We start from the raw sequence: 16342 nt of genomic DNA on the forward strand, positions 1-16342 counted from the left end.
GCCGGAGGGCGGGGCTGGCAGGGCGGAGCGAGCGCGTCGCGCACCGCCCGGAAAGCGTAAGCGCGGCCTCTCAGGGGCGGCTTTCGGGGGGGGGGGGCGGGGGGCGGCTCCATGGGGGCGGCTCCATGGGGGCGGAGCTCGAGTTTTTTTGGAGGCGGGGTAAACTCGCGAGCTCCTGTGCTGAAATTACCTTTAGCAACAGTTACTCTTTTATGATTGTTGACTTTTACTGGGGCCTGTTTTTGGCCATTGTGGAAACAGTCTTCTAAGGGGGAAAAAAAAAAAAATAGGAACTGCGGAAACCTATTGCAACCCCTCGCCTCCGCCCGGCGCGCGCGCGCGCGCGCGCGCGCTGGAGGCAAGGTGGGCGGAGCGGCGTGCCCCCCCCCTGAGCCTTATACGGGTGGGGCGCGCGCCCGGGGGCGGGGCGAAGCGAGGCCGCGGCGCGAGCTCGAGTCTCTCCCTGGGCCCGCACACCTCTCACTCGCGGGCGGCCCTGCGGAGAAAACGTGGGAAAAGGCGTGAGTTTTGGCGGGACTGTTCGGGGGCTTCACCTTTGGCGTCTGTCACGTTTGTGGAGGCATCTTAAATTATCCTGCGTGGGCACGGAAAAAACGAAGTCTGCAAGGCACCGTGATAAAAAAGGGAAAGAAAGATGTAGAGGGAACTGACGCGGCCTGGTGTCGCCGGGAGTTCTGTCCTAGCCATTGCGAAGAAGCAGGGACGAGCATTTGGCTTGCTCCCCGCCAGCTTTCCCAGCCCGGCCCTGAAGCCGTTTCCTTCAAGTCGGGGAAGACAGTGTCCCGGCGCCTCCCCTGAGCGTCCCTGAATTGCGGGCGGTCGCCCTCCCCACTCCCCATGAGCTGGGGCCTGCCTTGCGGGACGCGACGCGTTGCTGTGGCGGTAGCCATGGGGACCCGGGGCCGCCTGGTGCGCCATACGGGCACCTTGGCTCAGATTCACGCCACAACTGCAAAAATAACTGGGAAATGCTGAACTACAGCGCCTTGTTTTGGTAGAAGTTTTAGGGGACCCAGACTCTACAGTAGCTGGAATATGCAATTATAATGCTTTTCAGGTTTAGCGCTAGAATAATTAAAAAGAGGACTAGTTGTTTTTCTGATGGACAAGTATGTGATATTAAATATCTGGGTTTTAACTGAGTTAATGATAGGAATTGGACAGTGATTTTTAGAAGAACCATTAACTGGCCTGTGTACATCAACTCTGGAAGGCTTAATGAGAAACATCTATACTGGATTATCAAATTCATTTTTCTGTGTTGTTCTCAATAGCTGTTTAATTGTAAAAGGCAGAGCCATTCTCTTGAGAAGTACTGTTGAAGTCAGTGTTTTGACCTTCATGATATAAGAATTCAAACTTTGAAAAAGGAAAAAAAAAACCTTTGTACAATTTAATAAATGTATTCAACACAGAAGTGACTTTTAAATGGTGTTACATTGACTACAGACAAGTTGGACAATTTAGTCTTCCAATTTGTACAAAGCCTGTGCAAAGTGTTTAAGAAATGTGATAAAGATAAGGACTTTTTGAAGCCTTTGGCAGTAATTGGATTTAACTTACCTTCAAAGCATCCCAGAACTTCATAAAATGTAAAATTATGAGCAATATCTCAAATGAGGATTTCGTAAGAAAAGAGTTTGGTGCGATTGGTCTGGAGATGTCAGCTCTGCTGAATTGTAAACTAGGCAAGTTATTACTAAATGCAAACTTCTTATCCCTAACATCTTTTCTACCTGTCATTTAGATGTGTTCAATTAATAGTAGATAATTTATGTGGAATTGCTTTAAAACAATAAAAGCACTACATACATTTTTATATTTTTATTTAGAATGAATGATTCCATTGGCACTTTTGCCAGTGATTAAGCTGGGAGGATTGAGGCGCAGTGAGACACTATTTAGGGGCCTTGTAGCAGGATTAAGGAAGTACTGCTTCTATGTATAGAAAAGATCTTTGGAGTTCTTAAGCTATTTTCAGTCTCCAAATCTTTGTAATTGTATAGGCATTATTTGAAGAATGGAAATAAAAGAGATTACTAGCCTATATAAGTTGAATTTTGAAAAATATTTGTATCTAAATATATTACATGTGTTTAAAAGCCTTGATACTCTTTCAGTTAAGTTTTCTAGACTTTTACAAAGAAAGATAGTCTTCAAGAACTTAATACATTCCTCAAGGGGAAAAAAAAGGCTTAGAGCTATATGAGATAAACTCAAGAGTGTTCTAAGGTACCTATTAGGGTTTGGGAAAAGATCTGTAAATGAATGTTAATGTACATTACCCAGCTATCTATGAATTACTGAATGCTTTTGGCTAATGGATTGTGAGCTAACATCCAGAGTTCCTCCCCATAAGTTCAAATAATGACAAATAATGTAATTTCCAGTACATCATAAAATGTAATTTTACAATCACTCACTCTTTTAAATGTATGCAATGGGATTAAATATAGTATTTTGATACCCATCATATATTTTTAAAAAATGAACTAGCTCTTTGATAAAGTTTTACATTACATTGCTATTATATTCCCTACAGCAGTGGCACTCAGTTAGGGAATATTGCCTCTCAGTGGGGTGGGGGGACATGTGGCAATATCTGGAAACATTTTTGGTGTCATAACTAGGGAGTAGGGGCTATTGGCATCTAGTGGGGAGAGGCCAGGGATATTGCAAAACATCCTACATTGCACAAGGCAATTCCCAACAACAAAGAATTAACCAGCCCAAAATGTCAATAGTGCTATACTATTGAGAAACCCTTAACCTACAAAATGCCACTGTTAGGTAGTAGGTTTTAGGTATGAAAGTTTTATTGGTTATTCTTTTCTGCAGCAAAAAAAGTGTGTATATTTACATTTATTGCATATCTTGTGATCATAATGTTCTGAACGTTGTCAATTCAGAGAAATTTTTTATCATCACAACTGTTATTAGTATACAGCTGATCAAAGTATAAATGTCACAGTTTTGAGTATTATAAAAAGTAATATTTTATTGAAATACATTTCTTAAGAGATTGGGTTTTTTTATCATTTAGGTAAAATTTTCATGGATGAGTATTATTTATTGCTGTAATCTGACAGAGTTCAACGTACATTCTTTTTCTCTTTTTCAGTTTTAGAGATGTAAAGGCCAAAACGTCTTGTTCATTTAAGTTGAGAGGAGTAAAAAGAATGTTATAAAGTGATGTCATTCAATTCTTTTTATTCCTTCAATGTTGTATGCCAAAAATCATTACAGATAGTGATCTATCAGAATATTCTTAATGACATATCAATTAGGTTCTCCAGTTTAGTCTGGTTTAGAAGCAAAGCATTGGAATCTCGACTTGGAAAATGATTCCTTACTGAGTCATTAATTTTCTCATTGTTGACTGTTTAGTCCCCTGGTAGTTTTGTCCTGGGACAATGCATCATAGTAAATTTAGGATGGATAAGAGTTATTCCTTTTGTAAAGGCCAAAGGGGCAATTCTCTGTGTACTTAGTACCCCAAACAGTGTCTGATATAAGTGGTTGTTTATTAGTAGTTGTTGGATGGGTGGATGGATGAACAGTTGAAGCAATGAACACTTTAGGATTAAATATTATTGGAATAATCCAAACTAGAAATGACAGCTGATAGCAAGGAAGCTGGTAAGAACATTCTGGTTATATTCCGAAGACAGATGTAACAGAATTTACTCAAGGTTTGGATGTGAGAGAAGGAAAAGCATCAGCTATCACTGCATAGTTTTTGTCCCAAACTACTGGAAGAGATACTGTTTACTGAGATGGGGGAGATTGAGAGGAAAAGAATGAGGAAGATACACGTAAAATTTTCCATGTCCATTTACTTCAGTGCCACATTTGTGTTTCTAAGCTTAATTTAGCTGTTGAAACCTGTAGCTACCTATCAAAATATGAATAATAATAATATATATTACTTTCAGTCTAATTAAAAGACCTATGTCATTTTCCCACAAAATGATGGGGTCTTTTCCCTGTTTCCAACTCCAATACCTAAAATTCAAACACTTGACAATGTTAACTGTAACTCTTAATACTAAGTAATGTTAATTATCTCATTTATGTATATTAGATGTACCGTAAGAACAGGTTTTGTAGTTAAAAGCTGTTCAGTGTTTCAATAGAATTTTAAGCACATTTTATTGTATTTTAAATCAATGACACTATACACAGGTGTTTTTTAGGACAGGTTTAATATCAAACAGCTTCGTTGGAGGTAAAAAATAGACTTCTCAAACTAATAAACTTCAAAACCATCACTTTGTTTGAGATAATTGAATCATATAGTTTTCTGACTTGGTCAGAATAATTCAAATTAGCTCAACTGCAACTGCAATTTATAATTATTGATGTATATTAATTCAGATTAACATGTAGTGTTACATAAGAGTTTTCTACCTTGACTATGCTAATCCAGAGAGGCACATTTTCTCTTAGTAAATTTTTATTACTTCTGTTTTTTTCCCAGTTTTTTTCAGCAGAGAAAGTAAGATATGCAAAGACAAAAAAACTAACACCATTTCAATGAGAGATCACTTACACACCCAGTTGTTAAGATCTTTTGAAAAGTTAAACCAAAACTTATGTAAATTCACATTATTATTATCTACTTTATGAGTTGGCATACATACTGGAAGTGCCTCTTATTCAATTCCACCCAAGTACAAGATTCTGAGGGTTTGGGTTTTCAGAGTCCAGTGGAGAGACGGGTACATACATATTAACTTTATTACATGTTTGAGAAATACTGAGATATAAGTAAATATTAAAGATTCATAAATAAGGAAGAAATTCCTATAGCTATAGACATTATCTTTGCATTGATAGCATTCCTCTTAGGAGAGTAGGTTTTGTGCACTAGGATAATTTTGCTTCTTTTTCCCTTGACAGTCTCTTTTCCTCATAAGCCTCACATTTTATGTCTCCTACCCCTCTGAATCTACTGGCTTATGCAACTGACGTTCCTGCCACCTCTGCTGGATGATGGCAGCTGCAGCCCATTGCTCTTTTTAAGCAAGCATGCCAGAAAGCTGGGAGAACCACAACTGCCCTTTTCAGAGCAACAGAATCTTCTGGGTAGCTAACGCTCGGACTTCTTTCTAAGTAAGGATCCCTTCACGGAAACCACATGTATAGGTAAAAGATCTGCCGTAGTCTTCAGCCTAATGGCTGTGCCCGTTATAAAGGTCAGCCACAGCTGAGGAAGGCCATTTATGTTTTGCACTTGGGTATCAAATGTAATGTGTATTTAGTTTTCAAAATTATGTGGTTGATATAGGTCGATGTTTTGGGTTTTTCCCTTATAAAAGGGTTTACAAACCCTGTAGGTAAATAATTAAGAATCCCATTTTGGGGACCTAAAGATTCTGGTCACCACTTCTTGTGTGTGGGGTGTATGTGTATGGGAGGGCATTCCCCACATCAATAAGCAATTATCCGACACCAGCTGGATATCCTACAATTTGACTCAATTCTGACACTGTACGTCTGGAGAGAGCATCAGATTCCGCAGGTTAAGGACTTAGTCCCACAAGACTGCCGTTTACTTCAGAAGAGATTTGTGAGCCCACGTTACCTGTGCTTCTGATAACCAGCTACAAATCAGAGGTTCCCTCGACCCCCTCTTTGGGTTACAGGTTAAGGGGTCCATCCTACAAGACTCCCCCTCCCACTTTAGAAGCCGGTCGTGTAAGTCCAGGTTATCACCTATGCTTCTTACCATATGCCCTCCTTGGGTTTGGTTAATTTGTGAGAGTGGCTCACAAAACTCAGAGAAACGTTTTACTCACTAGATTACTGGTTTATTATAAAAGGATATTACTCAGGAACAGCCACATAGAAGAGATGCATAGGGCAAGGTATGGGCAAAGGGCTCAGAGGTTCCATGCCCTCCCCAAGTGTGCCACTCTCCCGACTCTCTACATGTTCACCAACCCAGGAGTTCTCTGAATCCCATCCTTTTGGGGTTTTATGGAGGCTTCATTACATAGGCACAGTTGATTAAATTATTGGCCATAGGTGATTGATTCCACCTCCAGTCCCTTTCCTCTTGCCTCTCCCATCATCACGGAGAGGGACTGAAAGTTCCAATCCTATATTCAAATTGTTTCCCCTGGCAACCAGCGGCATCCTTAGGTGCTCTCCAAAAGTCACCTCATTAACAAAAGCCAGCTGTGGTGGAAGGGGGCTTGTTATGAATAACAAGACACCCACTTCACCTTGATGGCTCTGAAGTGATTTAAGGAACTGAGGACAAAAGACCAAATATTATAACAAAAGGTGCTCACATTGCTCTCTGCTCAGGAAATTACAAGGGTTTGAAACTATGGGCCAGGAACCAAAGGCAAATATGTATTTTTTATTATAAATCACTATGTCACAGGAACTAACTGTAGAGATGTCTTATTATCCAGTATGATCTAATTACAGAGTATGGCCAGTAGAACTATGAGTTCACAATAGAGATATACTTGATTCACTGGTCTCTCCGATTTGACAGATCATCTACTACTTTTCTGTACTTCTTATGCTGCCCTATACTTTCTGTAGAAAGTGGAGGGGATGCAGAAACAAAGGAAAAGCAGTATAGCAAGAAAAGTAATGATAGCCTAAACAACAGTTCAGTGAAAAAAAGGAGTCCTAGTTCCTCCTCAAGGGATATACATAGCAATCTGATGCGTTATCCCTTTTTTTCCCTTTTTTTTTTTTTCTTCCAGGAAATAGTAAAGCTCTGGTTATTTTTTGAGAAGTTGCTACTGAACTGAATTTGAGTCTGCTTGCCTGCCTTGTAGCAAAGCCAATCTACTGACACCAGGTTGTGGTTAAGGAAACTACAGCATTTATTTTCAGGGGCCCAAGCAAGGAGAAAAGGCAGCTCATGTTCAAAAGACCCAAACTCCCCAATGGCTCTCATGGAAGGGATTTTAAAGGCAACATTTGGGATGAGGGTTGCAGCTCAGGGATTGTCTTCTAATTGGTTGGTGGTGAGGTAACAGCATGACCTTTCAGGAATCTTAACCATCAGCCTTCTGGTTCCAGCCAGTCTGGGGTCTATGTGCTTGTGGTCAGCATGTAGTCCACCTTCTTCCACCTGGGTAGGGGGTCTTAGTTTCTGCACAACAACTGGAAGATAGGCATCAGATCGTTATGTATCTCCCTGGAGGAGGAACTAGAACTCTTTTTCTTTTTCACTGAACTATTGTTTAGGCCAGGGGTCCCCAACCCCCAGGCGATACCTGTCCGCAGCCTGTTAGGAACCCGGCTGCACAGCAGGAGGTGAGCAGCGGGCAAGCAAGGGAAGCTTCATCTGCCGCTCCCCATCGCTCCCCATCACTCGCATTACCGCCTGAACCATCCCTCCCCCCATTGCTCAAATTACTCCCTGAACCATGCCCCCACCCCGGTCCATGGAAAAATTGCCTTCCACAAAACTGGTCGCTGGTGCCAAAAAGGTTGGGGACCACTGGTTTAGGTTATCATTACTTTTCTTACTTTACTGTTTTTCCTTTGTTTCTGCGTCCCCTAACTTCCCTAATTAGTAACTATTTGAGTCTGCTCTTTGGAACTCAGGGAAGGCCTAGGAGACTACAGTCTTTTTCTGCAAACAAGAACCAGGAGACATGAGGGGTTTTTGTACCTGGGAGGGGCCGGAAGGATCCTGCTCAGTTTCAAAGTCAGGGATTAAAATCTTAAATCACATCAAAGGGATTAGAAATGTTACATATTCCTTTATTATAACTAAGCTTCCTTGAAGATTTGCCTGATACTTAGAAAATAGAACTGAAATAATTGTATAAGTAAAACATGTGTAGTGATCTAATTAATGATAAAAAAATTATTAGAACTTGTTGACAAAGTAAAAATAGCAACTTAGTGGATTAAACTGAAATGTAAAAATAATTTATGTATTTATAAATGTTATATCATTCTAACATAAGGTAGTACCTAATTGCAGCTATTAGTTTGCAGACTCAGTAGTAAATACAGTAATTGACGTCCTAGAATGTATTTTAAAAGAAGCTTTAAACTCTATATAAGGGCAGATTTTATTTTATTTTATTTTTGGCCACACTGCGCGGCTGGCGGGATCTTAGTTCCCCCGCCAGGGATCGAACCTGGGCCCTGGCAGTGAAAGTCCTAACCACTGGACCATCAGGGAATTCCCAAGGGCAGATTTTAATTCTTTGTTGGATTAGGTTTTGATTCCCAAGTCTTTAAGACACTAGTACTTAGTATGGAACTATAGATAATGAAAGACAATTTAAAAAACAGTTAAGTAATCTTCAATATCAAGAGAGAAACTAGTTCAGTGTTAAAGTCTTAAATACCAAAGCAATGACCAATAGTAAATAGTAAAAACTTTCCTATAAAAATCATTAAATCGTAACATGTATGTTTATTCATTTTTTGGAATGTTTGTTTGTACCAAAATGACTACCAATGAATTACATTTTCTTTACATTGTTTTCTCTCTTAAAACTGGAAGTAATTTCAAAGGAAATTTCAGAGAAAATACTAAGAAAAAATTTATTTTAAAAATTACTTTCAAATTCCACAGATATTTTTAGAAGTCACATCGCAATGTGCAGGTTAATCCTCAGCAAGACTCTAGGTCAGCCTTCTACAGATCTCTGCAGTGCTTTCTATACATTATTATATCTCCTCAACATCATTATATCTTGCAAATTATAGAAAACTTGGCATCCTTAAACACCAAACTCCAGTTCCCTAATTTAGTGTGACTGCTGATTTCTGCTTGGGTACCCTTTCATATGATGCAACCTGGAAACTCCAGAAATAAGCTTGGGCAAAATAGGGCTTACCTTCCTTATTTCCTTTTTAACAGGGTCAGTGATCACTGTCCTGTGCTGACATTGCCCAGAGTCTGAAAACCATTGTTTCATATATTTTGTCCAATTTTCTGTTTGTTATGGCAGGAGGATAAAATCTGATCCCTCTTACTCCACCATAGCTGGAAACTAAACTTACTTCAGAGTGTTTTTAAAAATTTTTTGAAATTAAATTCCTTGAGAAGGCACAAACTTTCCAGTTTTACCCCTAAACTACTCACCACTAAGTACAGTTTTAGAATGAACAGTTTCACACACATTTATGCCACCTGCTTGGTCTCTAAATTTGGCTGAGTTTGCAACTGATTTCTAGTGTCACCTTTCCAGTCAGCTTTCTCTTCTTAGAGTTTTTTTTCTTTTACAACACTAGAGTTCCTACAACTGTTCAAAGAAAGAGGACAAAAATAATACACAGGGCAATCCAGATCCAAACAGAAAAGGATACTTTTGCCAAGGAAGCCACAAAACTTGTAGAAACCTGATACCTAGGTACATTTGATTTACAAAACAAAACTCTTAACTGCTCTAAGATATTTACATTCAAGATTCTTGTGGTTTTCTCAGGAACAATAGACAGATGACTTGATTTACTTTACAGGCCCACTTTGTGGCTTTCTTAGAACAAAGAAGCAATCTAAAGGTAAAGTTAACCTCTTAAAAGGCAGACATGCTTATGACATTTAAATGGCATTTTTCCCACTCTGTATTCATCAAGGATTCAAAAGCATCTTGCAGTCCAGTGTGTCACCTTTTTGCATAAATGTGGTGCAATAGAAAAATATTTGGTCTTTGTCCCCAGTTTCTCTCACAAAACCAAAATTTCTGGAACTTCCTTAGTGGTAAGGCAGGCCCTTAGATGGCTTCTGGATGGGTTCTGGTCACCAGAAAGACCAATCCATGATTAGAAGCTCGGAACTTTTGTTATCTGAAAACAGGTTCGCCTTTTAGTGAGTGCCAAAAGACGCAACCAAGCCAAAGAGCGGGGTAAGGATTTATTACTTGCAGCAAGTAACGAGAACACCGGGGATCTTTCCCAAAGCATTGTCTCCCCAAACAGCAAAACTGACGAAGTTTTAAGCTAAGGGTACATTCATATTCATGAAGGGGCTTGGGCAGTGTATGCATATTCATGAAGGGGCTTAAGCAGAGGAGAATTTAGCATTGAACTGGAGCAAAGGTTGACCAAGTCCAAGCTTTAGTTGATTAAAGTCATGAGGGTCAGAAAAGGTCAACATCATCATTCCTTAGGTTCCACCAGTCTGACGTCTCAGCATGGGTTACTGTCTTCCAGCTGGGTGTGGGCCTTAGTTCCTGTGGAACTCAAAGATATGTATCAGAGTGTTCTGTATATCCCTTGAGGAGGAACTAGGACTCTGTTTTATCCCTGAACTATTGTTTCTTGACTGCTTTTCCTTTGTTCCTACATTGCCTCACTTCTCTTAAGATCATTAATTACTGAGACCTGTTCAAGGGCAAACATTGTGGCCAGGCTTAGATCACAAAAGGACTTAGGCCAAAAATGGTTTCTTTTATGTCTAAAAAGCCATGCCTGATTCTCTTTCTCTGGGACCTCCTACCCTGTCTGCTTACACTTTCAGCCCTACCCTCCAACCTCCAGGAAGGGAGAGGGGCTGGTGATTGAGTTATTTACCAATTATCAATAATTTAATCAATCATGCCCAGGTAATGAAACCTCCTTTAAAAACCCTCGTCAATGGAGTTTGGCGAGTTTTTCAGTTGGTAAACTCACTGAGGTGCTGGGAGAGTAATGCATCCAGAGAAGGCATGAAAGCTTCACACAACTACCCCCATACCTTGCCCTACACACCTCTTCCCTTTGACTGTTCCTGAATGATATCTTCTATAATAAACCAGTAGTCATAAGTAAATGCTTTTCTAAGTTCTGTGAGTTGTTCTAGTGAGTTACCAAACCTATTGAGGGGGTTGAGGGAACCCTTGAATGTTTAGTCTGCTGAGCAGAAATGTAAGTATTTTGGCACCCCATTTGTGGCCAGTGTCTCTAGTGGGGGCACTCTTGTGGAACCGAGACACCTGTGGATCCTGATGCTAACTCTGGGAGTTGGTGTCAGAATTGAATTGAATTGTTGGAAACCTAGTTGATACAGGAATTAGTTGATGTGAATAAACAGCAAGTATTTACTTTTACAGTGACAGCTGTTATGGGCTGAATTGTGTTTCCCCAAAATTCATCTGTTGAAATCCTAATCCCCAGTATCTCAGAGTATAATTGTAGTTGGAAATAAGGTCTCTAAAGATATAATTAAGTTAAAATGAGGACATTAGTGTGGGTCCTAATCCAATCTGACTGGTGTTCTGGGGAGGTAAGACTGAAAGTGAAGCAGATAGGGTAGTGGGGGAATCCTTGGAGAAAGAGAACCAGGCATGGCTTTCTTGACATAAGAGAAGCTATTTTGGGCCTAAGCAGGCATGGCTTTCTTGACATAAGAGAAGCTATTTTTGGCCTTAGTCATTTGCTTTTATAGAAGAGGAAATTTGGATGCAAAAACTGACACCAGGGGGTGTGCACACACAGAGAAAAGACCATGTGAAGAGGCAGCAAGTGTGCAGCCATCTGCAAATCAAGGAGAGAGGCCTCAGAGGAAATCAATACTGTTGGCACTTGATCTTAGACGTCCAGCCTCCAGAACTTTGAGAAAATTAATGTCTGTTGTTAAAGCCACCCAGTCTGTGGTATTTTATTATGGCAGCCCCAGCGAACTAACACAATTTATTACACCTTCATTTCTGCTGATTTTATGTGCTTATTTCAGGCCTGAGTCTTTAGCCTGGAAATTTTAGGAGCACATTAACTAGTATCCCTATCTCACGCTATCCCAACCCAAGGATTTGAATCATAATTTTTGAACTTTAAAGCTCAGCACATAAAAAACCAAAAACTCAGCACATAAATCATATATCAGAATTAATAGTATGAAACATCAAATGGAGGAAAATTGAGAGCACAGAACAAAAATACAAGAGTAGATGGAAAGCATAAAAGACAAGATCAGAGAACTGAAAGACACATAAGACCAACAGTGAGTAACAGGAGTTGCAAAGGGAGGAAGAGTAAAAGATGGAGTAGCATTTCATATAAAAAAATATAGAAAAAATGTTCCTGAACTGGAGAAAGACATTCATCTGCAGAATAAAAGATCTCACTCAGGCAGGATTGATGAATGAAAACATTGTTGTGGAAAATAAGACCATAGACTCCAAATTTTAAATAAGACCTTGTTATTTACTAAGAATGACATTGCAGAAAAGGAGGGGAGTTCCCATCAGCTATAGCAAAGCAACCATAGCTAATGTCTTAATACGTCAGAATTATCATGGTTTATATTACACAGCAGTACAATGAAAGCCCAATTCCAAGAATTGCATTATAGGCAAAAGGGAAGAAAGGACCTCAGTGACAGTGAGAAAGGAAATATCAGCAGTCACAAATTAGCAAACAAAAATGACTACCTGAAAGATATGCCAATATCATGCAATTAGAAAGGGTCATAGAATCTACTCAATAATATCTTAAGGACCTGTCATTTTGTTGAGGTTTCAACTTTCTTTATTCACATGCTGACTTTTAATGCTATCTTGTTATGGACATATTAGAAATAATCTTAAATTTCTAAGTTCCAAGGATAAAGAAAAAAAGTCTGTCTTCCTTGGAAAAAGAATAAATCATGGACTTCCCTGGTGGCACAGTGGTTAAGAATCCGCCTGCCAATGCAGGGGACACGGGTTCAAGCCCTGGTCCGGGAAGATCCCACATGCTGCGGAGCAACTAAGCCCATGTGCCGCAACTACTGAGCCTGCGCTCTAGAGCCCGTGAGCCACAACTACTGAGCCCGCGTGCCACAACTACTGAAAAGCACACTGCCTAGAGCCCATGCTCCGCAACAAGAGAAGCCACCGCAGTGAGAAGCCTGCCCACTGCAACGAAGAGTAGCCCTCGGGCTTCCCTGGTGGCGCAGTGGTTGGGAATCTGCCTGCCAATGCAGGGGATATGGGTTCGAGCCCTGGTCTGGGAAGATCCCATATGCCGCGGAGCAACTGGGCCCGTGAGCCACAATTACTGAGCCTGCGCGTCTGGAGCCTGTGCTCCGCAACAAGAGAGGCCACGATAATGAGAGGCCCGCGCACCGCGATGAAGAATGGCCCCCACTTGCCGCAACTAGAGAAAGCCCTCACACAGAAACGAAGACCCAACACAGCCATAAAAATAAATAAATAAATAAACCCAAAGTTTAAAAAAAAAAAAAAAAAATAGAGTAGCCCTCGCTCGCCGCAACTAGAGAAAGCCCACGTGCAGCAACGAAGACCCAACACAGCCCTAAATAAATACATAAATAAATAAATAAATAAATAAAGGTTTAAAAAAAAAAAGAATAAATCATGAAGGAAAAATAATCAGACCACCTTTTACTTACAATGTGAGAAGCAAGAGGAAAATTTAGTATCATTTATATTGAGAAAAAGGACTATGACCCAATAACTCTAATATAACTAAGATATCATTTAATTGTCAATTTCAAAGAAAGTTGTTTGGAACTATGCGAAGACTGATAGAATATATCACTCAGTAGTACAACTGAAGAAATAGTAAAGGAAAGGACTGTTATCAAACAGCAAACAAATGAAAGAAAATACAGCCCTCAAGACATGGGAAGATGGACTAGATGCAAGAGTGATGATCTCTGACACATTTGTTACCTGAAGAGAAATCTAAACAGAGATGCAGGCTGAGTATGTAGAATATGAGTACAGACTGTTGATTCTTGAAATAGAAGTGGCATATGTGAGGAATCCCTGATAATAGACTAACTAAAGGTAATTATCAATAAAATATGCTCATAAATCCTAGCAGTTGGGGGGTGGGGAGAGGGGAAGTAAAAGTATTCTAAAGGGCTCATCCAGTAAAGGAGCAGAGCACCTAAAAACAGAATTAATTGGTTTCTTATTTTCATATAACCCTTTCATATGGGTTTCATGTTGAGTATATGAAAATGATAATCACCAGTTAAATGGAAAAGCATAATAAAATTTGCTAATTATAAAGAGGAACAAGATAAGTAATAGTAATGATCAGAGAGGGAACTAGTAAGGGAAATATTTAGAAGGAAAAAGGGAAAATGTTTAAAAATGCAAACAAAGTATAAGGTGAAAGGAATAAATCATAACAAATGTTTAAATTCCCCATTGTGAAAAACAGATTCTCAGATTGAGTTGATAAGAACAAAACCTATCAATGTATTCCTAAACACACACACACACACACACTTAAAGCAGTGAAGAAATATTGGAAATAAAAAATAGGAAAAGAGATAAACAACTGCATACAAAAAAATGGAGGAAAGGCAACATTCATATCAGATCAATTAAAAAGGTTAAAAGTATTAAGATAAAGATTATGCAGTGATAAAGGTCACAGTTTACAAAGAGAATAGAACAGTTATAAGCCAGTTTTTAAGGTATTATCTCTCAGCTTCAAATTGACCCTTGTATATTTTGCTTTGTGATGCTGGAACTAGAACTCTGGAAATTGCACTTCTGATTTGTCAGCTTGCTCCCTGTTAAGCTCTGGCAATAGGGGGAAGTAAAGGGTGATCACAGGACAGAAGGAGGAGGAAAAAAACTCTTCTTTTTCCTACTATCTTCTTCTTGTTCCTATTAGCATCACCCCAATAAAGCTTCACTCTGGCACTAACATTTCCTTTCAGCAGCAGCAGTTGACTGTAGTTTGCAGTCTTTCAAATATCATGCTGATTATGTCCCCTCAGGGAAACCAACACGAATGTTGCTCCAGCTTCTCTTAGAGCTGGATCCCAACTCCATGAGTCCCCTCATCTGAACTCAGAAATGCCAGCACCAGCCAAGCAATAAACACTTCTTTGGTTTCCCAGATCTAGATATGGTAGTTGCTTCCTGCAGTTTCTAGCTTTGTGATATTCAAGAGTTCTTTTTATGCCTTTTAGTTCTTTAACATCTAAATAACTTTTTTATATTAAGTCATCTCACTTAAATAACTGTGTGAGATTCTGAGAAGATGGTAATGGAGATGGTAGCATATGTTTGAGATCTTTTGAATCCCCACATAAAAAGACATTGCAACTAGATAACAAAGCCAAAAACAAACAAACAACAGGCTGGCTGTCCTCACAAACCCCAGAATACAAGCAGGTGAGACAATAGTCACAAGACTTGTGTCTTATCAATGCCTATGTAGGGGAAAGCAGTGTGAAGCCAAGGAACATCTGACGGACCTGAGAACAGAAAAACCCCACATGAGCTAAAAGTTATTCACTGGAAATCATGACAATTCAATTTGAGAACAGCAGCTAAAACTGGGAGAGTTGTAGCATATTCCAGTAATCAGACCTAAGTCTTAGAGTTGGCTCATTCCCATAAATTCTCACAGCTGAGACTAGGGCTCACTTCAAGTACAAGGTCTCATACTGAAGAGAAACTGCTGGGATGACACAAATTTGTTCAGCATGGGAACGACTAAGACGAAGGAAAAAGAAGATCCAGAGAAAAGGGAGAAGGAAACGGAGCTGGTAACTGCACCAAGCAAGCAATTATAGTTTTACTAATGTAGTAAACTATAGAAAAGGGAGCTCATGGGAAGTTAGAAAAGCTATCTGAACCAAATCTAAGAAGTTATGCAAATTAAATCCATGTAAAAATGAACATTGGAAAACTATTGAAGTCAAATAACATACAAGTAACTATAAGAAAAGATGACAATAAGAAACAGAATAACCCTGCAGGCAAAGAAAACATACTAGAAAGACATGCTCAACGTGTATACAAACTGAAACATACCATTTCAAAATGAGCTAAGAGACTTAATGTTGCTTAATGAAAAGATACAAGATATGAAAACAAAAATTAGAATTAGAAAAACTCAAATTAGCTAATAAAGCTCAAAAAAGAAATAAAAGAAAAAATATTTCAGAACTGAAGAATAAATTAGAAGAAAAACACTTAACACACACACACACACACACACACACACACACACACACACACACACACACAGAGAGAAATACAACAAATAATTCCTTACAAGAAATAGTAAATTAAAGGGAGGGAGTTTTAAAAAAAAAAAAAATGAAGAAATAAAAAAAGATTTGAGGGAAAATGACAAATATTGAAGCTATAAAAAGAAGATTCAACATACAGATATAGGAGTCCCTAAAAAAAGAACATCTAGGGAATAGAACAAATATTAAAAACTTGCTGAAAAATATTACTGTGAAATATACATTAAAAGAGCACACTTTTACATGAGAATATCCAGAAGAACTAAGACCAAGAAATATTCTAGTAAAGGTATTGGACTTTAAAGGAAAAGAAAAAAAAATCATTGGGAATCTAGGCAAAAGAGTACATATTTCAGAAGGGCATCAAAATTATCAGATTTTTTAACAGCAATG

The 16342-nt window shown here is 39.2% G+C and overlaps 1 long non-coding RNA gene across 1 annotated transcript in view; it reads left to right on the forward strand.

Annotated features, from left to right (window-relative positions):
- The first annotated feature begins 11 nt into the window (after positions 1-11).
- LOC309629427 overlaps positions 12-16342 on the forward strand; it is an 86465-nt gene continuing 70134 nt past the window's right edge. Inside the window, exons 1-2 of the long non-coding RNA XR_014245074.1 lie at positions 12-1709; positions 4924-5169. This is a non-coding gene — a long non-coding RNA (uncharacterized lncRNA). The remainder of the gene's footprint in view (positions 1710-4923; positions 5170-16342) is intronic.

This window comes from Balaenoptera borealis, assembly GCF_965194805.1.
Source record: "Balaenoptera borealis genome assembly, chromosome: 5".
NCBI classification, from domain to species: Eukaryota; Metazoa; Chordata; class Mammalia; order Artiodactyla; family Balaenopteridae; genus Balaenoptera; species Balaenoptera borealis.